Source organism: Gnatocerus cornutus, chromosome 2 (genome assembly GCF_029298725.1).
Source record: "Gnatocerus cornutus isolate USDA-ARS CGAHR chromosome 2, icGnaCorn1.1, whole genome shotgun sequence".
Lineage (NCBI taxonomy): Eukaryota > Metazoa > Arthropoda > Insecta > Coleoptera > Tenebrionidae > Gnatocerus > Gnatocerus cornutus.
Window position 1 is genome coordinate 16,758,644 of NC_142234.1, and position 23,309 is coordinate 16,781,952.

The 23,309-nt window shown below is 39.3% G+C and overlaps 1 protein-coding gene across 1 annotated transcript in view; it reads left to right on the forward strand.

The window, feature by feature from the left end:
* Positions 1-23,309, forward strand: part of LOC148179571 (discoidin domain-containing receptor 2-like) — a 113,704-nt gene that overhangs the window by 46,261 nt on the left and 44,134 nt on the right. The window lies entirely within an intron of this gene.

Sequence of the window (23,309 nt, forward strand, 5' to 3'; positions counted from 1 at the left end):
AAGTCTGATGAAAAATTCCATTGCTGGCAATAATAATTCAGGGGTTGCAACATAGAGGCGACAAGTGACGAAGGGGTGGAGGTCTTACGTGAGGTCATGGATGCGGAAGGAAATAAAATCGAGCCAGAAGTAAGAGTTTAGTACGTCGTAAAACTGCAGATCGACGCTCGGCAAAAAGGCCACTGGAGATTCCATCCAAGTTCTGTCATTAATAGAACAGCTTGGATGATTGGATCTTCTTAACTGAGGGACGGAATAACAATCGAACTCCATCTTTCCGCTATATAAACACCTACTCAAAAGTAATGGGTCGTGCTGTTGGGATTAGCGGTGGGAGAACTTCCTGTGATTTTTTACTTTCTAGCAAACGCCGAGTCACCGTTCACAATTATTGTAGTTTTTATTATTCGCTCGAACGCTGATCATTCTTGGACGGACGAATGCTTCAGAGGTAGCCATTTGGAATTGGGTTTCCATTGTTGGCAGTAATGTATTTCATTCGACGTCTAGTTTCATTTACATGTATCTATGTTGATTCATACTGTATACAATGCATATAACTAATGCGAATTTAGAGTCATTGTGCAAACGGAATGTCATGTCGGATACAAAGTGTTCAATTATGTACTGCTGTTTTCAACCATCACCAAATGAGGTCGACAGGACGCAAAAGTACGTTTAATAATTTTCCGCTTTCGTCGACGTTGATTTCTCCTGGGTATGAAGAAAATCGTACAAGAGTACACAACTAGTTCGGTGGCTACTTTATTATGACCAGTAATGGGGAAAATAATCATTCCTCCTTTGAAGAGCATGATGGTCTTCGAGTCCTTTATTTTGTTTCTCAAGGAATAGATTCGAAAATCTGAAAAAATCTTCGAGTATAGTTATGTAAAGTCGTGTTATCGTTCGAGATTCTATGAAAAATTGCGAAAACCTTGCAGATGAATCGATAACAAGCTATAGGTTTTATGTAGGGCGCCTATTTTCCATCCGATTTGGTATCTTTTGAAGCCAGTCCATCGGCTACAGACGTCCACTAGCAAGCCGACTGTGCCTCAAGACTGCTATTGACAGCCCTTTCAAGCGCATTGTGCCAGCTTATTTGAAATCAAACAGAAAAGGACTGGGACGTACCTTCCTAATTCAAATAACTTTCGACAATCGATTCTCAATCCGAACCTATTTTTATCCAATAGAATCAAATTTACGCAAACATTTCCGGAATAATCCGAGAAGTGCTTTTAAGCCGCTAGCATAAAGTCCACAGTTTTACATTATATGTTTCATAATGGAGTATAACAATCCATTACTTTTATAGGTTTGCACTTTATGGTAACGTCACCGGTTTCAAGGTAAAGTGAGCATTACGTGGAAATCGTTAAAATGCTAATATTGTATGCAGAGACGAAGGAGCTACTTTCCGTCGGGCGGTAAATAAAAAGCGCACCTTTGATAAAGTGTGTTATAACCACCACTCTTTACCAACAACTAACATTTCCCTTTCTTGAGATTTATGATATCGTGTTTAAGTCTATTATTTCTTCCGATGCCCCATTCATCAAGAACAGAAAAAGAAATTTGTTTTCAAACAAAATCCACTTCACTTCGACATCGATGGGCCCCCACTTTCGCGTGTTTCATAATTCTCCGACTCGAATTGATCTTTAAGGTCCCGAAATCTCATTTCGACGCAATAACATAGAGTGGCACATGTTGTGAACAGTAGAACTGCCGTATTTCACACAGAACCATAATAGCCGATGGTTTTGGTAGTAAGTATAAGTGGCCCAATAGCGATAAGAGGGACAAATCGATAGGGTTAGGCGGGAGTCCCCGATCCGGCATTAAAAGTGGGTTAGGCGGGTTTAACAGACCTCTTCAGCTTTCACTCTCGGTCAGCTTTTACCATCACAAATGGAATCATGACGTGGACGTAGATCAAACTGATTTTCCAATTTATGTGTTGCTGCGTGAACTCTGGGGGAGCTTTGAAACAAACACACGTGAAAATTATTTTACTCTCAGCTGACGGGAGATGAATGCTTTTGTTCGGAGGATTTGCCAATTAGAGAGCTATGAGATCGATGGTCGAGCCAGTAATTGTTTGTTCTGCTATAGTTTTAGATAAAAATGGTGGATGCGCCGGGATAGCGGAATTTGCATTTTAGCAAGTAAATACAGCGTGGTACAACAAAGAATACTTGGTAAAGTTAGTTTTACAAGTTCTACTAATTGTATAACCCTCGCAATTGTGTGTTACTAGGTTAAGCGATATGCATCCAAGCGTGTTGCACCCTCGAGGCGCGTACTTGCTTATAAAATAACCCTTTGATGTGTATACATACAGAAGCCTTCATCAAACACACTCCCCGCGAATTTTTAGTACGCCGTCTGTACTCTCATATTGTTTTTCTTCGGTCGCTGGTAAATGGCAAAAAAGCGAAGGGTTGCCGCCCTTGTCGCGCGTCGTCGCCGTCTAAATTAGTCCGAATGTAAATTACATTATGGGAACTTGTCGTAGAGCCGCATCTGTATTTTTTCGAGCCCCGCTTGATGGAGAATTCATGTTTTCCACATATAATAGCTCGTGTATGCGAATGTTTCGGTCGGCGGCACTTTGCGAGAGCCAGAGGCGACGGGGGGATGGTCGAGGGAGACGAACTGGGGCACATACGTGTGCAGAATTATGTCCGGACTGTGTAACAAAGCCTACACATCGCCGCAAATAAGGGGCTTTTACCCGAGTGCTTAAAAAATCATTTAAAAGTATTACCGCGTCTCCGAACCATTTGGCATGTGGTACAGGGCCGGATTGCCGCCGTCACGTCGAATGAATTATGACGTTTTGCGAAGTAATCCCAGGGACGGACATCAGGTGTGCACTCTGCGAAGGATTCAATTATCGTAAATGAATTTTGCGAGCGGAATTTCGACCGGTTATGGTGGAGAGCACTTAAACTTACTAAATATGGCGTTTTAAGGCTGTTTTATAAGCTTCTCGGGAATATTTAAAACACAAAAGGCGAAGATCCATTAAAACAACTGCTAGGATACTGAAGCACATACCGGTTAATGCTGCAACGTGCCATTACCGTCGTCTACGGACTATTACAAAAGCGACCGCCTCCGGTACCCGTTTTCTATCTTCCTTCATATGCTGCTAAAGGATAATCATTTATTAGCGCCTAATTATCTTCACCAAACATGGAACTTTGCAACTTACTAACTTTCGCAACGTTTTACAGCAACTCGCCATCGGTCTAAGATCTTTATTAACTTTGGAAACAAAACTAAAAGTCCACTTTTCGAGATTCGTGAGATCCGTTCGTTTCCACCGTCATCCGACCACTTATCGCTCGTGCATATTTAATTCGACTGACACCAAAGGCCTGCAGCTTTTCAACGAGACTTAAGACTTCCTTTAAGCGGACTTCTGCGGAAATCTTGAATGAAGCGAAAGATTCGTTATGTAGACAAATTTTCCTTTTGAAACGATTTTGTAATTTTTTGTGCAATTCAAAATTTGAAACTGCTGCAATAGTGGTCTATAAAAGAATAAGACGATATTTTTTTATGTATGAACAAACATAAAAGTTCAATAAAGAGACTCCTCATGCAAGATAAAAGATCGTGGATTGCGTTTCTCTCCTTTATAAATCTGAGTGAGCTAGAAAGCCGGGGTGAAACTCGAAACCAGAGGTAAATAAAAGCGTTCTTTTGTTATGATAATGCTATGAATCAACAAACAACATTAATGGTCTAGGAGCATCAGCCTTAATTGAATAACTCAATCAAAAAAAGTTAAAAGCTTGAACACGCGATTATCCAACCCCCGAAACTAAAACCTGTCGGAACCTATCAGAAAGCATGCACATAATTTCAAAGTACCGCCGATCTCATTCAAACGAGCTTGTTTTCCTTTCCACAGAATTTATACGAAAAGGAAGATGTTTAGAGATAATTAGTTGATGGGAAGAGGGTGCCTTTATAATTTCGCAACGGGATTTACCACGTACAACATCTCTGCAGGCAAAGGATCCGCATGTATGCGGGAATAAAATTCCACCAAGAACTAAATTAAAATATAAAAATGCGAGGGCTCCCTCGCAAAACCTTGGAACGCCCTCGGTAGCATATGCAGTCCGGCCATAACCGCCGCGTTTATTTTCTAAATCATTGAATAGAAGGGGAATTAGGAAGGGAGCTGATTTATTCTGGCTGTCAAATATTTCTGTGCCCTTACATTCACTCAAGGGATGAGCACAGTTGTAGCTATTTAAAGCGCATTATGGGGCTGCAGGGTGGGATTTGCGTGCACATAAAATATCGCGGTTTGTTTAATACCCCCACGATGTGTCATTTGTAAAAAATATATCGTGACGACGGTAACGTGTTTTCCTTGCATGAACGGTCGCGAAACTCGAACTCCATCGACGACCACTTTGAGGGCTTCGGGAAAAATTATGATGTTCTTTTTGGGCGTGTCTGATGTTTTCGGTTTTCGGGCGACCGAGAAGTAGCAGTATATCGGGCCGCAGAGGAGATACACTTTGGTTTGTGACCCAAAGGCATCTGTTTTTAAAGGGATTCTATTTTCCTCTCGACTGATTTCCCTCGCTGTGCTCATTCCGTTGCCGGTCGTTCCACCCGACCAGCTACACGTTGGTTGTAGCGTTTTTCCTCTCCCCCGCGCTTTATTTACAGCAACATCCTGAACCTGAGCGGTGGACGTTGCCAGGATGAATTCGAGACAGTTTAATGTCGTCGCGCAATGTTGCTATTTCCCGAGTGGAATTTCTCAGGACCACATTTCTATGCGCTTATTTGATCTACTTTCCAACTTGAGTCGTATTTGCGAACATAATCCAAAATAAAATTCGAAGCAATACGCTGCTTTTTACGAGACGTACATAGTTGCATATAAATGGGTATTTAAATTTGAGCTCTGTGTTCGTCATTTTTTGTATAAGAAACTTTTAACAAGTTAACAATGGCGCTAAAACCGTCCCTAGGACTTTTTAGCCGACTCATTAATCTTTCCGTGCTGCGCAAGAGTTATCAGAAACACTACATGATATATCGGTACTGAAACTTATAATAGGCCTTTGGGAATCTCGTCCGCACAGCAAAGTCTAGAAGCGGCCTTTCTACCCATTTGTTGCAAGTTTACAAAAGAACGCGAGAAGAAACGAGCTGAATATTTTATGGGGTAGCTTCAAGTTTTGATTACCTGTCTGTAACCGAAGTAGCCGATATCTGATATTAAGTTCGCGCTTCTGTGTTTGTTCAACTGTCGCTTCATTTTCCAAATCTATCACTAGATCTGCATCCATATTTCATGTTTCAATGGAAAGATTTGAACGTGACTTCACATACGCTTTTTTGAGACTACTTTTATCTATATTTTCACTCGCTGAGTTTTAATACATTCAGACTTGTGCCCCTCAACATTCACGCCGATATAAAGAGGAGATAGGAAGACGTTATTATGAAAACGCTGAGAGAAGATCGTCACACTCCGAAGGGCAATTAGATTCTTTTTCATTTGGTTTTTATTTTGAGCTGCTCTCGCTCTTCGAACAAAAAGCTGAGATCTTAGATTCAAAACAAATTTTCATCAACGCAAGGGCGGGATTTGCGGAAGGTAAATGATGTCGGCTTCTGTCACGTAGGGCTTTATTCCTGCACGTGTCTGCTTTTCGGCCCAGCTAATTTTAAAACAAGACTGCGAGTTTCAGGTATTGCCAATTCATAACTTTAAGTGGCTCCTTGTCGAGACCCTTTGCAGTAAAATTTTGGTAATAAAGTGGCCGATATTAATTAATACAGCTAGTTTTCGTCGGCGTATAATACGGTTTGGAGGCTATTAACAAGCAGAACAAGTGGCTGACGGGTTGAATGCTGCTTGCGCGTCTGCTAGAGTATGTCTGGCAGTATCCAGTGCTAGTTTAATTAGGCGGATCATCAATTCTAGACACGTAAAGCTTCTGATACAGCACGGTATTTAGCTTGACTATTACACGCACACGCGCTTCTACGGCTCCTGTCACCACACGCAATCAATCAACTTTGGAACGTCGCAGCCTACATTCTGCCAGATGAGGACATGATTACGCCCTAACCTTAGGCTTATCGGATGACTCGGACAAGTTCGAAAAGAGATACCTCTACGTAAAAAAATAAAAGCTGAAAGCTGGTTTGTCGATGCTAATTGGCCCTCAGATGCGTTTCTGCAAGGTCCATTTCAATAATATAGCCCTGCCTGCATCTCTCGTGAATTACGGTTTATTCCACCGAGACCAACCGTACAGGACAAGTGAACCACTGCCAACATTAGCATATATTCAAATCGAAGGTGAAACTTTATCCACTTATGATATTGCTTTGGTAAAGTGACCGCAACAGAAGAGAGTCCTTTGCACGGCACCATATGAATTATTCCGACAAAAGCGCAATTACCCAGACCTCTGTTATTTGTGCCCAAGAGCCGGAAAAATTATGGCGCATCTGTACGCCCGCTTCCTTGTTTTTAATAAAATATTTTCTCAAGGCTTGTAACAAGTTACCTACTTACTTAATTGCTTCCAAACATAGTGACATTTTGTAGCCCAAACCACTTTACGTCCTCTTTGCGGCAGGTGTACGCTTTACGAACGAATTGCTTTTGTGAAATTATGAGATGGTACTAATTTATTAAAGGCCGGTGGCAGAGGAGTTCTAAAATAAGACGACAAACTCGAAGGAGTCCATAAAAAATATGAAGGCCGTAATTAAAGCTTGTCGCATTGCAGGATATTAAATTTTACCTAGGTTTAGCGATAGGAGCCATAAATATGGATTTTTTCATTATTATAAACATTTTATGGATTACAGTACAATGGGTTGCCCGGATTTCATTGTGGAGGTTACTGGATTTTTGATACTATTGTTGTTTTAGTTCCATTTTCCATTACAAGTGCAATAGAACGAATCAAAACGAAATCGTTAATCGACATTTCATGTTCAAAAAGGATAGTGGATTTATAAGTACATGCATAAAAACCAAACGGCAATGCTCTATTGAAATTGTGGAATTATCATAAATGTTGGAAATGAACCCAAATTTCAGGCAACATTTGTAGGGTTTTGTTGAACAAAAACGCAAAAAATTGATTCGTCAAATTTTTCAGTTACTTTTACATTAAGTTTAGAAGAATTTTTTTCATTCTTTTGATGTTTAATTTTTTTTCTAGAATTTTATATACTTTTTTGCTTCTTCAAATGTGTATACTTGTTCTTTTGTAATCCAATGCCGACATTTCTCTCTAAATTATGTCCAAATTCTTTCCATGCTTTAAATTTTTCAGTTTTCGGTCTGCAGGTTTCATCGATTTTTTAAACTATTCACATTTCATGAAAACCGCATTTTTAAATAGAATGTTTTCATTTTATGTTTGTGGGTCAACTATTTCAATTATAGATGATTAAGAATAATTTATTATTTTAGATATTTCCATGCATATTACATTCATATTTTGAAAATAATTTTCTATCTCTGCATATTATGCCTAATTTGAAAAACAGTTCTGCGAAATGATTACAAATACTGCACATATTAGTTACTATTGTTCATTTTTCTAAAAACTGTAACTAAATTCGATTTAATTTTTCCATTTGTAGAGATGCAAATTTTTTATTGTTTATTAATAACTTTCTGATTTATTTAATTACTGACTGGTTGTTTTTTTCCAGGTAAGGAATCTCATTAAAACGAAGTATTTAGTGGTAAGAAGTGCTTAATTCAATTTGGTAAAAATATCAAGCGTTTTAATCAAGTTCTCTGAAGAGATTAATGAAGCATTGAACCGCCTCCGCAATTGAAAAGTCCGCTAAATTAAGAAAAATGCAGTGTTGTAAATCAGGAATCAGGAAAAAGTCGTTGATTGTGGTTAATTCTAACGTTAGTATCGTGAGACATTTGCAGCCGCCTCCTGGCAACTTATTGCTTTCGGATAGCTTAAAAGCTCGCTAAAGGCGGTTTTATTCGGCACAGTGAGACCCCCTTTCCTTGGCTAGGATTAGGAACATCCCCTATTGTTCCTTCACCGCTAGCGTAAACAGCGCCGCAAACAAGAATAAATCTTGCAGAACTGACATAACGTTGAGGCGTAACTGAAACGCAGGAGGTATTTCATTTGAGAAGTGTACGCAAATGCCGAGGTGTCAAGATATTCTACGAGTGATTGTTTCAGCGCGTATAACATTTGTCAAGTCATTCTTGCGCGTATTTCAATTATGCACAAAGCCGTGTCGAACAGCACACAAAGACCTCCAGAGAATTCACGGGCGATCGTGTGTCAAAGGTGTGTATGCGACTTAACAAAAGCTCCGTTTTTGCGTGTACACTAACCGAGCTTTCAGAAAATTTAATGCCTCTAAATGAAAGAGATCGTTGCGTCGCGTCGGTTTCGTTTTCAATCGGTTAATCGGTTCGTTATGGAATAACGCACTTTTGTTTTGTATCGCGCCGTCAGACGGCCATTAAAGTTCAATTTGGCATGGATTGAGAGCTTTTTTGCAATGAAACTTTCATTATTCCGCGTTTACCGGCCTACATGGCGCTGGTCTTCGATTAAATCGACAATAATAGCCCTATCGCTTCGAAATACCATTCGCGTCAGACGTACATGGCCACAATCGTGGGTTTTTGTTGTGGCTAACTGGTTTTTAATTTTGGTTTCGAATTCGGAGCTTCGCACGCCATAAAGTGCGGAGCGGATGCATCGAAATCACATTAACGGAAAAAAGGAAATGAACGTATTAAACTAAACTGGCACATTTGCGACCTTAAAAAAATTGATCACGCTCCTTTCACGTCTAACGGATTGAAGGAAGCGCTCTTTACCATCCCCGATGCAGCGGAGATTCCCTGAGGCCTATTATAAGTTTCGATACCGATATATCATGTAGCCACTGTATTCCAGATAAGTTTTGCATGGTTTAGCAAGATTAATGAGCAGTGTCTTTCAGAAGGCAGCTCCAACGATAACGTTTCAGGAGGATGTCGACTTTGAGACCGATAAGCGGCCCTTTCGCTGCGACCCACGAGACACCTACCCTGTACAGTTTTTACCAAATCTCGAAGCACAAAGCTTCGCTTTGAACGCTCCCCTCTTCGATTAAATGATTGATTTCTTGGTGTAACTTTCCACTAATTAATTGATGGAGTTGGGAAACAGGTACGCAAGAGAGTCGTTTTATGAAAAAAATTTTTATTGGAAGAGATCACATCTGCACCTCGGGAAATGCTTACAAGCACAATGCTTACAAAGGAATCGGGACTGGCGAGATAAGGACGATCTACCCCTCTCTGCGTTGGAAGAAACATATGCCGAGATTCGGGATGAGAAGGGATTCTATAAAGCAATTTTCCACATGTTTGATAAAGTATTAATCATTTTCGTGTTTTCGGGACGTTTTAACTCTCCCAAAACGCGAATCACAACTGACACAAGTGACCGGAAAGAGAGGAGGGTTTCTCTCAATCGAAAGTTGGCAGAGATGTCTTCTTTTGGAGCTTTATAGGGGTCCAATACAATGGGAATGACTGTGACATGAAACAGGTCTAATCTACATGAATTAGATTATTAATATCGTGGAACAATGGATTTAGCTCAAAGTGGACAAAAGATCAAACATACAGAGGTATGACAAAGGTTCAAAACACTACAGGGTGTCCGAAACGAAGACCGAAGCTTGATGTGATATAAAAGATTGACTCTCAAAACTGTCAACATGTTTATAAGGACTCCCTAATGTTTGTTTTTCCTGTTACTGAGAAACTTTTAGCAAAGTAAAAGCCTTGCAAAATCCGAACTTTCTTTTCAGCTTACTGATTTACATACAAACCCAGTTAAGTACCGCAAATTTAATCGCGCTGCGGGCTTCCATACGTAATATTCAGTAGTGACAACCTTATTACAGCATTTATGGGCGCAAGTTCGATTTAAAGGATAAATTTGACTCCAGACCGCTTTCGCGTAAAGCACAAAAAAGTAATTCTGATGCACGTCGCAAACATGAACATGTCCCATCTCGAATTTCCTTTAAAGTAATGCGAGTAATTTTCACTGTTAAAATTCCTCTTGTGAGTGGACGTTTGGAAGCGTCATACCCATTTCACGATCCATGAAAGTTCATTTCAGATTCGCTATTAACCAACGTTTTAATCAAAATCTAATAACTTTTCCAGATAAAATCAAATTATTTGCAGTGTTTATCCTCTAAACGATTTCGTGCCGGGGTCGTGACAATGTGACGGCTTTAATCTCGATCCTGAAGCTTCGATCCAGACGAAACCCTCGCAATCAGTTCGGTATTCAAGAAAGCACCAATCGACATTACTCTTTTACGGAATTTATCACTACAAAGTTATGCAAATTTTTAGGTGTTCTTCGATTCGGAACTTTAATCAAAGGGACTGGCAGTGGTCGAATTGGCCAAAATGTAATCGAAAAAGAGAATTTACTTTCAGTTTTTGCCGAAGAGCTCATAAGACAACTCATCTGAAGTTTCAGCACTAACCACCCATAACATATGAAGTTTTAATGCTGTTGGGTAGTTGTCTGTGGAAGATACAAGAGCGGAATTTAAAATTTATAACATCTTCAAAAGTTATTATAAACTTGATAACATTATAGTACGTGCTAGTTTAACATTCAACGGACAAATTTAATGTGACAGTTCATGATTGTTGGATTAGAGAAGTTTTTATAGCGCAGACCGCACTTACTGTTAGACCAGATATGAGTAACAACACATTAGTCTGATGCACAAATTTTGAGTAGCTAAATATTTAGTTAGCAGCTATACCCGCGGGAGGATCACAACAGACTAATTTTGACTATTAAGATCAACGGCTTTTAATAGTTATTTCACTTCCATTACGCTTACTAAACTGGATTTAAATAATTAACGTAGGATTCTCTAGGGCTTCTAAGTAAACTTTCAAAAACGTGGTGGCACGATATTAATTCATCACATCCTGAAACGTGCTAATAAGCAACATTTCATTACAATGCACATTAAAGTAAAGTACGACAATGAATACATTTCAAGCGTCTAATTTCACATATGACGAAAATTTGCGCATTTATATGCATTGCAGTTTGTCTGCGAACTTAAACTAAATTGCATCCTCTCCATTAAAAGTTGATACCACTCGAGGATGTCACAATTTTGATTTGTTGCCACCAATGTTATGAATGTAAATGTTTTATGTTTTTGGTCGCTACAAAACCACCGAACTTTCTCGTTTTACTGTTTTTTAAAAGACAGAGTCTGCATCGTATTTCTCAAAGTATTGAAAGGCGAACGGAATAATTACAGTTGCGTGTCCTGAGTATTTCCAAAAGGAAATATCGTTTTGTTGGGGTAATGGAAATGATGTTAGGGACTAGACAGTTAATCAGTCGGAAGGATCACACATTTGAGTTTCCCTTTTATTCTCCTGGCGCACGTTGGACGTGAGTTGTCTGTGTGTAACTTATTTTTATTCTTTGAAAGAAGCGTTAAATTTTCCGCCAGGACAGGTTACTTTTGAATTATTAAGAAGATCTTTCCAACAAAGCAACACCGCATAAGTATTTGATGCAGTTCTCGATGCAGTTTACGATCGCCTTTGAATAATACAAATCCGACGTGTTGTAGATGCACCATCACGACACAATTTTTTTTCGTCCGGTGTAATTCTTGAGTTTTACTGCTTGCTCTCGGCGCTTGATGGGAAATAAACCTCCTTCGCAATTGGCTGGACGCGACTCGACTCGCCTCTACCTGCGATAAAATTTTGACCGAACCGAAGAGATGGTCCCGTAATTTTACTGCTAAGCTTCTCTGAGGGAGAGACGGCACGACGATGAATTTTACTCTATGAAATAAAACTGAAATTGCTTACTGAATTATCTAAAAGCTTTGTGGTATATGAGTTTTTACAGCGCGCCGACCGTGTACCTTTATGGAATATCGGAGCGGCATTATAATAAAGTTACTGTGTTATACTGAATTTATTGGGGCATAAACGAACCCGTGATGATGCCCGATTCGGGCTTTTTATTGTAATTCATTATGACGGAGTGGTTAATAGACAGTCTTGGCCCACTTTCGCGGAGATTGATGCGAGTTTTACGGAGGCACGTAATCGGAATGTTTGCCGGAATAAATAAAGATTGGAACTATTTCGTTGGACGCGAAATGGGGACATAACTTTTACAAGTAATGGCTACGGAAGATTTACCAATATAGCGACAATTAAAAGGTACCATAAAATACGTACAACGAAAATTCTCCTACAAAGTCGCAGATAAGCTCACATAATTTTGTTCGCATAACTTATAGCTCGGTCATGTTTGGAATTACCAGTTTTAGTGTGCACATGTAAAGAGTTTTCGCTGCCATAATAAGTTAGTGCGGGATTTTCAAGGGCTTTCCAACACTGACTTACGTAAGCTTGTTTTCGTTCTAAAGTAATAGCTACGTTTTTAATTATTCACATTACATTTCTTTGCAAGTTTGCTAGCGTTGTAAACAAAGTTTACCGCTGTTTGGCTTTTAAAATTAATGTTAAATCAGACGGATCGAGAGAATTAAATTTCTTCCGTTTATCACTGAGGTGTAAGCAACTCATAATAGGAAGTTTGGCTTGAGCGTGTTTTCTTTAAGCCTTCTGCCCGCTCATTCCGTTCTCGTGAACAAAAACTAAGATTGGATTAGTTTAAGTAAACATCGCGATTCTTCGCAAGATGTGGAATATTGATAATGAGATTAAAATGTGTACTGTCAATCGTACGCGACGTAATTAATTTGTATCATTTGGATTAATGTCGTATTTGCTCTGCGATGCAAACAAGACCCTTGAAAACAGCGTGCATATATTTAGAATTCCGGTTGTTAGTACGTCATTTGAAGTCGGAAAACAGCGTTATGTGAAAGACGACGCGGATATGAAGAGGACGAAAACTGAATCAGGCTGAATTCAATTTGAATGTTAAAGCAGCCTGGCTGATTATGTTATTGGTTGGTTTAACTCGAAATAGGTGAAGACAATGAGGTTGGCATCCGGTGGCGCTCTCGGTCCTTATCGCTCAAGACGGTTAGTCATGTTGCGGCCTGACAGCTAATCCCTCCTGGATTATGCAAACAACAGAGAGCCACGCCGTCGAAGGAAATGTTTATATTCCACGGATTATATTGTCTACAGTTGCGAATTTTGATACGATAGAGGCCTTGCCTGTTTTATTTAATCCATATTTACATAAATTTCACTTCATCACGCAACTTGCCAACTGGATTACCGCAGATTCACGCTCACTCCGGGACCTTCCTTCAACTTTGTCTAACTTTGCTGGGCAAACATGCCGGTAGATGCTCTTTCTTCTCTTGAACGTTCTATTTGACCATCGGGCCGGTTTTTCGTTAACGGTTTTGTGCAAATCCCCGGCGACACTAAATCACCATCAGCCCTTTATGTAACTTCCAGACTTTGCTAACTCTGTCAACAGGTGATTTTTCTCCGCACGCAACTCCAAACAACCCGCTTACTTTACATATGCTGGTACTATTGACCTTTCCCCACAATTTTCGCTATTCCAAAATCGATTCTATTTCAGAACGTAAATATTCGATGTGCAGCCGCTTCGAATGATTAAACCATTATTAAATGTCAGTATTGGAGGTAGTAATCAACAGATGTCTAACTTGGATTGATGCTCAAAGAGAATGGCTTGCATGGAATGACCAATTGCGGGAAACGTGAAATATTGCTCCATTGGATTGGTATTTGAAACGAAAAAGTTAAATTGAAATTTATCTTTGTGTTCGTCCAGGGACAATCATCGCACCGCCACAGACAGCAAAGCATAACTGTCAAGTCCCGAACAAACCGCTGCTTTCTTTTCTAAATAAAATATTGAAACGTCATGTCAGTTACGGCTGAAGCATAAAACGAAACGAATCAATTTTACAGCGTTCATTGGAAGCTGAAACGATTAGAATTGCCGCACAGGTGTCAGTTTAGCAAAATAGCTCTTTTGCATACACTCGAATCATAAATATTTCACTTTAACTACATGTTTAATATTTTTTACTGGTCTGCTACTCAACGAAGACAACCGCTCTCTATTACGAAGCGTCGACGGCGTTCCCAAACTTTTGTTTTATTGAATACATTAAGAACTTAGCGGGGAACGCCCCACCTTCTCTCGCATTCCTGAAAGAACCCAAAAAACCTAATCTAGCTCAGAGTAATCAAATAGAAGCAATTTACATTTCGTTCCGGGTTACAGTTTTCCGGTTATTCATATCCAGTTAATCCGGTCCCGGATAATGGCACATGTGGCGCGTGCTCGAGCCAGTATCGATCCACGCACACTGTTGCAGCGTCCGAAAAGCACCTCCTCGCGCCATCCATGCACCAGCAGGAATCTCTGGTGTTGTCTTTCCCGGAAAGCGAGAGTCGCTTGATACTTGCAATTCCGCCAACGTGACACGCATACCGAGTTCGTTATCAACGCAAACACGACGCCGCCACCAGCCCTTACACGTCACTGCCTCATGGCCGCGATCGATGGATGCGTCCCATTCACTCCTCTGCGAAAACATTTCCACTCTTACACACGGATGATACCGGAAGGAAGGACGAGGGGCGGTCGAACCCTTCGGCTTTAAGAGGATAAAGAGGGATCGTCGACGCACCACAACCCTTGGAACTATCAATCACATGCGGTGCACCTGCGAAGCTACTCGAACTATCAACACGTTTGGCGGTGATTTTAATGAGGGATTATTGAAAGTTGCGAGCAAAGCAGGGGTGGAAGCGGAGAACTTCCGAGAGATAAGCCGGTGGTACGAAATTAGCCAACATTCAAATATTTTTGATACTGCTAAGATATTGCAGCTACTACGAAGGTAAACATGGAATTGCTAATTTCATTAGTACTTTATCTCTGGGGTACAATGCAACTTAAAGGCAATTACCACAAACTTTGCATACAACCCTCTCTTGTACTTTTTGCCCATATCTACTAATCATAAACTTCGTTTTTGACATTATTCGTCCCAATTACACTGACAAAAATAAATATAAAATCGTTACAATTTGGCCACATTGTGTAAATATAACGTGTCAAAAATCACAACCGTCACCAGATAACCGGCGAATATTAACGAATGAGAATGTATCTCGACAGCGGCGCGTGTATAAATTACGTTCGAACAAAAATGATGGTAACACTGCAAAAACGGAGTAATATACCGATATGACAGAGCTGCGTGGGCCTGACGATAAATCTAAACAAATGTCATGAAACGCGGAACTTTGTTTTCCCATAAATCTATGAAAGTTCATATGAATTTATAGCGTAGAAGACGCCGATAGTGGATTTTAAATTGTCATATTGCAGTGCTCAGCCTGATGATGACGTATGCTGCAATGCGCGTAGTCATGGAAACACCTGAGCGCCAGGAGCAGAATGAACTCGGATAGTCCTGTAATAATTACATTAAGGATTGTAAACAGCGCCAAGCTGACAATGCACGATTAGCTCTGCGATCGCTGTATTGCCAATCAAAAAACGCATACAAAAAGTGCAATTTGCTGCTGAAATTGTACTATTTGTATGTTTCACTCGCTGCAAATTACATGCAGCCAAATTACAATTTTCGCACAGGATATTAGATTCTCGTACACCCGATGCATAATATACTAATTTTCCTCTAGTTGAGTATAATCAATGATTTCTTCTAAAATATGCTTAGACTGTCTGCACGCGAAAAGTTAATCAAAGAAATGAAATGGGTGAAAAACAAGTTTAAAACACCACAACTATGCTTATCATTTTATCAACTGCGTTTAACGAGATTAACATAATTCTCGAAGCCGCCGATGCCCTTGAAGGAATTTCTTTTAGCTGCTGTAGACTTAACGACCTCTCCTCCGCTTGGCAGCCTAATGAAATGCAAATGCATAAATTCGAGTAAACAAATTGGAAACTCTTTTAAAGTCGGGCTTCGTCGACAACTTCCAACTCGAAACTTCAAAGTCCAATACAACTTCATGGCGAGATTGCTCGGCGTGAAGAATTGGACCAGGAGACGTCGATTGATTTCCCTGCTTTGTCGCTGCGTGCGTTCGCAGGCAAGACCATCCGTTTTTTTGTCAGCACACCTAGACAAATGAAACTCGCTTCCGTTTGCACAGCAGAAAAGGGGGAGCAAAAGTAAAAATCGTTGAAAAGCAGCCACTAGTTGGCCATATTCGCTGCTGTTCTTTTATACACGGAAAATGCATTCTCTGGCTAAACGAGTTTCCATAATGTTTCTCGGTCGCGCGATGGGTGTTGGTTTGCACTTGCGTCAAGACTGTTACTGTTTGAATAAATATTTATTCGTCGCTAGTGATGAGCACCTGTTGCTGCTTTGTCTAAACAATTATTAGGTCTAACAATATTCTAAATCAAGAGTCCAAGTATGACGAGGCGGATTATAGCTTTTTCCGTCTTTTTATTTCTTTCGCAAGAAAAGGTCAGACAATAATCGCAGCAAATGACGATGTTTATAACTGTGTTCAGATAAAAGCAAAGTACCAATTTGGGACGGTGTAACCTGCTTTTTTAACCGAATTACTGCGCAACAAATTTATTTAGAAGTGCTTTAGTGTCTGGCGTTGCATCACACAACAACAACTTCTTGACCGACTTTCCGAGTAACCAGATACTACTCTGACAGACAAAACAGTTTAGTATTTACGTATTCTAAAAAATAATGACTTGAAACCTGAGAAGTCTCTTTTCAGATGACGCTTCTTCACTCTTGAATAAATATCTATTACAATAAAGAAGATCCCTACAAATTGACGAGGTTTTCTTTCAATCGGTTTTCCCGCAATACATTTCCTATTTATTGAATTTCTTCCTTCATTCGCGATTCTTTGATGCACTTTCAAGTATTTTCAAGTCTCTATTCTGAATTCAGATCAGCTCATGGTAGTTGAGGGGTTCCTAAAGTGATTCCCTCTTTAAAATCGCGGAGAGTTCGAAGTAGTCAAGTGATGGAAATCTGATTGACGTTCGACTCCATAATCGAAATCCATGAGATATAATTAAAAGTGAATTAAATCAAGTTTGGAGTGTTAAAACGTTCAGTTCTGGGGATGCTCCGAGTTAATTAAAATCACGCAAGAGCTTTGTTAAAAATGGTGGATGCGCCGGGATACTTGCAAGAAATGACGGTGTAGCCTTTTGTAAACGCTTTGATTTGGTATTAGAAGCCTCGTGGGAAGATCAATGACTTCTGCGAGTTAATTAAGTCGAGATTCATAAGTCGAGTCAAGTTAACTTTTCGCTGATTTAATATAACTTGTTCGAGAGGAAGTGGGAACGAGTGAGTTATGCCCCGACCTGGAGTATGCACAGCATCTGTAACTCTTCATTCGTCCCGGAGCCATTCTTCTTGATCTCGGGAAGTCGAGAGTAATAAATTAAGCTCAGTTCGGCGAGTTCAGCGGCTCACCTGAGGGTCTTGGAGGACATTGCTAGCAGCGCCTCTTTCAATCATACAGACACTTATCTCTTCGAGTTTTGTAATGAGTGGAATTCCGGAGACACGGACTGTTCATTTCGATGATTTATATTTCATCCCTGTCTGACAGACGGCTGCTTTGTTAGTGGTTTTCAAGTTGACGCCGATCATCAGTCAAGTGCGCGTGCCTCGCTTTAACGATTATTTACATATTTATGTCTAATCTTTGAATATTAAAACGTCTCTTTTAGGTCGCGATCTGGGCTCTTATTGTCATATCTACGGCCAAATCCCTCCTATTCATGTAGACGGGGATTGATGGCCTAACCCTTTGTGACACTGTTTCGTGGCATTGTGCACCTTCGCGGGTGAAAAGGAGGATTAGTTCGTGATTTTTCAAAATGACAATGAAGGATATTTGAATAAGCGACAACACTTTAAGCTGTCTGAAGTCAACAATACATTCGCAAACAACTCACACTAGTTTCTCCAATATTAACATCATCTTTAAAACAACGTTTTCCGCCCATGAACGTTATGAAATATTCTCTCTTTAAAGTGGTCTGGCTGCTTCATCCTTCAGAAAATATGTACCGAACCCATATTGCAAAGAAGACATTGATCTCAACTGAAGTGCATCTTGCCTCATAAATCTCCAACCAACTTCAATAAAATCGAAATGCATTTCCCGAAAACAACTTCCTTTTAAAAGTCTTGTCAATTTGTAAATCTTCTCCGCTTAAGTACCGCCCTTTGATTTAACCCACTTTGACATCGTTGCACCGCCCACGTTACTTTATTTTTCTTCCATAAAACTCGTCTACGTAATCTTTTGACCAGCAGTCTAATACCCGTCATCAATAAGAACTCCACGAGAGATAGCAGAGATTCCAGACTATTTCGTACAGTTTTAAAATGGAGCACCGTTGACAGAACTTTTAAATTACATCGACTTTTCTTAACCTGCACCCACTTATAACGAGCTGATTAAAAAGTTGCTGCTGCATAAATTCAACTTTTATGGCCGTTTACTCTTACAAAGTAATGTTCTATACACAGAAAGCGCATTATCCTAGCGCAGCTCTATTCCAGATGAGCAACTTTCAAATGGGATCAAGGAAGTGATATTAAAAATTTAGTTATGCTCGGCCGTTTAAAAGACACAAAAACGGACCCTGTATGTAATTTGCAAATTGAACTTGTTAATAAAAAGACCCATTAGGGAAATTAAATATGATCATTTTGAATGGATCCTCAGGTTGTGCTTGGTTGCACACTTTAAATTACTCTTAAGACTGTCTATTTATACACTTTTCTACCTTTGGCAAAGTTTTCATCAGATTACTGTATTCTCACAGAATTTTGTTCTAAAACGATTAATATAATCTTTGATCAGATTATTATTATTATTATAGCGCTTTTACGTCTAGCGAAGTGCAAGTTGTGCATCAAACGGCTCTAAAATAACAGTTATCTAAAATCAATTAAGTTTTTGCAGTTCTCTAAAGCTAAGTTCTAATATTACACAACGGAAGTGTAGCTAGGTTAAGATCCCCAGACGATAATAGAATGTGAGTCGGTATCAAAAGCTGCAGAGCATTCCAAGAAAAACCGGTGATTGCAGCAACCGATCGATGGAGATTATTCAATTGATTTTCGTGTATCTTTCTGGCTGAATGGAAGATGGACGATTTGTCAAACGATTTCATATAGGAACGCTTTCCGACATATTTCCCTGACAAAAAGAAATTCGTATATGGCCACTTTGATGAATTGTTTGCGTCTGAAATGGGCCTTTTAATCTTCTCGCTGTCACAAAGCGTTTAAAATTATATTAATAGTGAATGTTTGATAAATGATTTTCCTATGTATTCGATCTGATCCGTATTGTTTTTGCAAAGCGGTGCCGGTCGTCGCTCCTTAATTGACCTTTCAAAAGCAGAGATTTCAATTACGAGAAGAATTATTATTAATTGTTTCATATCGGATTCTGATTAATGATTCCAACGTTCTGTGTGCGATAATTACAGGTAATAACTCGCAGAAAAAAACTTGTTTTCGAAGGGAAAAGCGTTTGTCCTTTTGTGTTTGCAAACCGCTTATTCAACCGTAGGTGTCCATTTATTTCAGTTTCTACGTCCCTCGGAGGATAAGGGAGACTCCGCACGCAGTATATTCAGGACCAAAAATAATCCCTGTTGTCATAACAACAGCCTGCAATACCGTATCCGAATCCAAGACTAATATCCTGCGCTTCGAACTCCCCGCTCAATACCCTCCCCAAGGAGGTCGGAATTAAGGTAGACGAATGGTCAACTAATTGAAGCCATTTGTTTTACTACCGGGGACATTCCAGATAGAGTCGTTATTTTCTATTTTTGCTGCTATTACTCGCAAGCCTCGCACAAATGTTCTTCCAGGATGATTTGTCCTGGAAGGATGAGGTGGGATAATTCACTAGGATGCAACTGCACCAAGTTTGGAGTAAATTTAGCTCGACCGCAGAACATACATCACCAGGGACCTCGACGAGCAAAAGCGAATTAACATGCTTCTGCTGCACGGAATTTATTATAAATATGTATTCAAATTTACATATTACATATGCGCACCGATAAAGTACAAAATTCAAAATATCTTCCAAACGTAAATGAGAATTTTCCAATTTCCGTCTTATGTTTTATCAATTTTATTTCATATTTTCATATCTAATAAAATAAAATTTTTGTTTTTAACTTTGATGGAAACTTTTTTAAACAAACTAATTATCTACGAAATGTAAAAATTCAGATACTTTGCTTTTTTAGTGATGCATAAACACGATATCCATTTTTAAAGTAAATATTTGCATTTTAAGCTGCAGCAGAGACATAATTAATAAAATTGCAGCGATCATATTTGAACTATATTCGACAACAAAGTTGATGGGATATCAATTGTGTGTGATTTTATTCACTTGTTCAAAGCTGTAGAAAGCACTCAAATTTTACAACTTTACCACTATCGGCAGGCAATTAAAGATTTATGGAACGCTCTAAAACAATGGATACAAAATCCTATAGAACTTAATTCGTTCCATAATTAGAATTTCTTCTTAAGGGTAGAACAAAGAAGACGGAGAATGCTAAGTAGTTTAAAGTTTTATAACAACTCGCAGTTATGTTGAAGTTAACTTATGAAATGTAAAGATTTGCGGCTAAATTAAGTTTATACAAGAAATCCATTATAACTTACATGAAACATGTTTCTGTGGAGTTAATTTAATATTTAAAATCCAGAACTCAGCCGCCCCAGTTTCAGTGTTTATGCAAAACAAGCTTAATCAATTTCGTTTTAGACTTTCCGAAAACGTCTTCATCTTTATTCTTTGACCCGGCATTGTCTGCGAATTTGGGCGCACCTGTCTACATTGTTTCAAAATTGCCATTTCGGCACGAATTGAGTATGCGTCTAGTGAATTTTTATGTTCCCGTTGACGCGTCTCGTGCCCATAAAAACTCTATTTATTCGGATGCAAATGCGTGGAAAGACGTCGAAACACGTTTCGACTCGGAGGTGTCGCTTTTGGGTGCTAACTTTACTACGACCACGAATGTTGCTTTCTAATTTATGGCGTCATCTACATTATGAGCATCTCGTATTTATAACCGACCTGTTCTGAACCTGCTTCATGAGATTTACGACGCGGGGATTAAAGGCACTTGGTCAAACGTATGGAGACATGTTTGTACATTCATAGATTACGGCCAATCAGAATAAAATATGCAACAGCAGGGAGTGAGGAAAAATGACACGATTATTCCCTTTTACTGTTCGATTTCGAATATACCGTTGAATAAGAATATTGCTGTTGGGAATTCTACCGAGATAGAAGTATAAATGTCGCAACAAACAACATAGAGAGAACTTCAAATTGAAGAATTTTATTCCAAACTTGCCTCATTTGAATTCCACTCGATTTCGTCAAGGTTTGAGGGTTGTTCTCCAATTAAATTTTAACACCAGCGAAATCCTGGAAATGATACTCTTTTATTCGTTTTAGCTTCATGCATCACTTTTACCACCCCAGTTGCTGAGTGGGAAATGTTGCGTCCCCACAAAAGAAGTAAAAACGTGAGAGGGGTGTCAATGGGAAGCATGGAAGTGTTTTATTAATGGATTTTTTGATACTGAAGCATACACGAGTTTTTCTTGGATTCGCAACAACGAATTTCTACTTCAAAAGTTTAAGTTTGCGTTCTTGGATTTTCACGGTGGTTTCACTGCTCCCTGAATTTATTTTTGTTTCGTTTGCTGCTTATTTTTCCGGTAAATCTGTAGAACTAAAAATAGACGTAATTTTTGTTTTATACAATAGTCCAAGTAGGGAAAAACTAGTTCAGAACTGACAGCATTCCATTGACATAAATACTCAGTTGCGTCTTTGTATAATCGACACCTAGTTAATTAATGGCTCGTCATTAAACAGTGACATCTTCGACATTAAGCCAATTAATTAGTCCGTAAAGTGGGACAAAAGATGGCTTGAACAAAACAACCTTCTGCTCTAGAAACTTTCGATGGCAGTTGGGAAATAATTCGTCGGTAAACTATTTAGAAGTAATCTTTTGGACGAAGAGGTTGTTATGCGTCTTGAGTCTTCAATCCATTACGGTCATTAATTATTCATGGCGACTGCTTCGCTCCAGATATAGGATGGAGGCTATTATTGTGGTCGCCACGTTACAGTAAATAAACGACAGTAAAAAAAATCAAAGTTTAACTCTCCGATTTCGACGTAATGTGGTTTCAACTTGAGGAACTTTGATCATCGTTAAACTACTAATTGATGGCACAACTTTTAGATCTATTGGCGGTTACTTTTCAAGCAATAGTTTAAAATTTAGCAGTAGCTGAACAGTACACACAATTGACCTAATTCCGCATCATGATCGTCTCGCCCTCTAATTTCCGCCGAACAATGACACGATAATCTCATTTGTAGTTCGCATAAAGACACGGTGTACTGGTGTTTAACTAGACCTGTTCGTGTACCCGTTGGCAAGCACTTGAGCAAAGTTTACCGGCTCGAGGAATTTTGCCGAATTACACTGTCAATGCAAAACCGGTATGAATTACAACCCTTAAGCCTGATGTAAAACTCGAACGTTCCTGAAACGGTCTCAAAGCAAACACATGTAAGTTCGTGCGTTGCGACGAGTGCGTCCTGGAAAACTGCAAAGTATGCGGTACAAGAAACAATATGTGCTACCGTAAGCTTGTTGCCGTTAGGATATGTGTAATAAAGCACTATCTGCTTAACCATGCAGCTATGCCGAACCTGGCGATAAATTGGCTAAATGTCCGGGACCTGAGAGAAATATTTAATTAAACCAAAGTCCGAAAGATAATTGAACCTTAAATCGTCGTCCCGAAGCGATACGTCACGGTAATTGGCTTCTGTTTTAGGCTCAGAGTCATTGTTTAAATAATTAACTGTGAATAAGTTTTTCTTCGCGGCACGTTACGATAATGCGCGTAAATGAAGCGGATCGAGTAATATGCAATTCAGATTGAGTTGAGCCAACTCCGAACTTTATTAGTGATGTGCCAATAGCTAACTGCAACAGAACTTCTTAAACTTGGCTAATTTTAAGTTTTCAAACAAGTTGGTAACAAAGAATCAAATTAAATTAGATTGTCAAAAGAAATATGAGCTGACGGAGATTAAGAATCAAACGTTTTTCACAATCAGATTATCGATGATCAGTGTA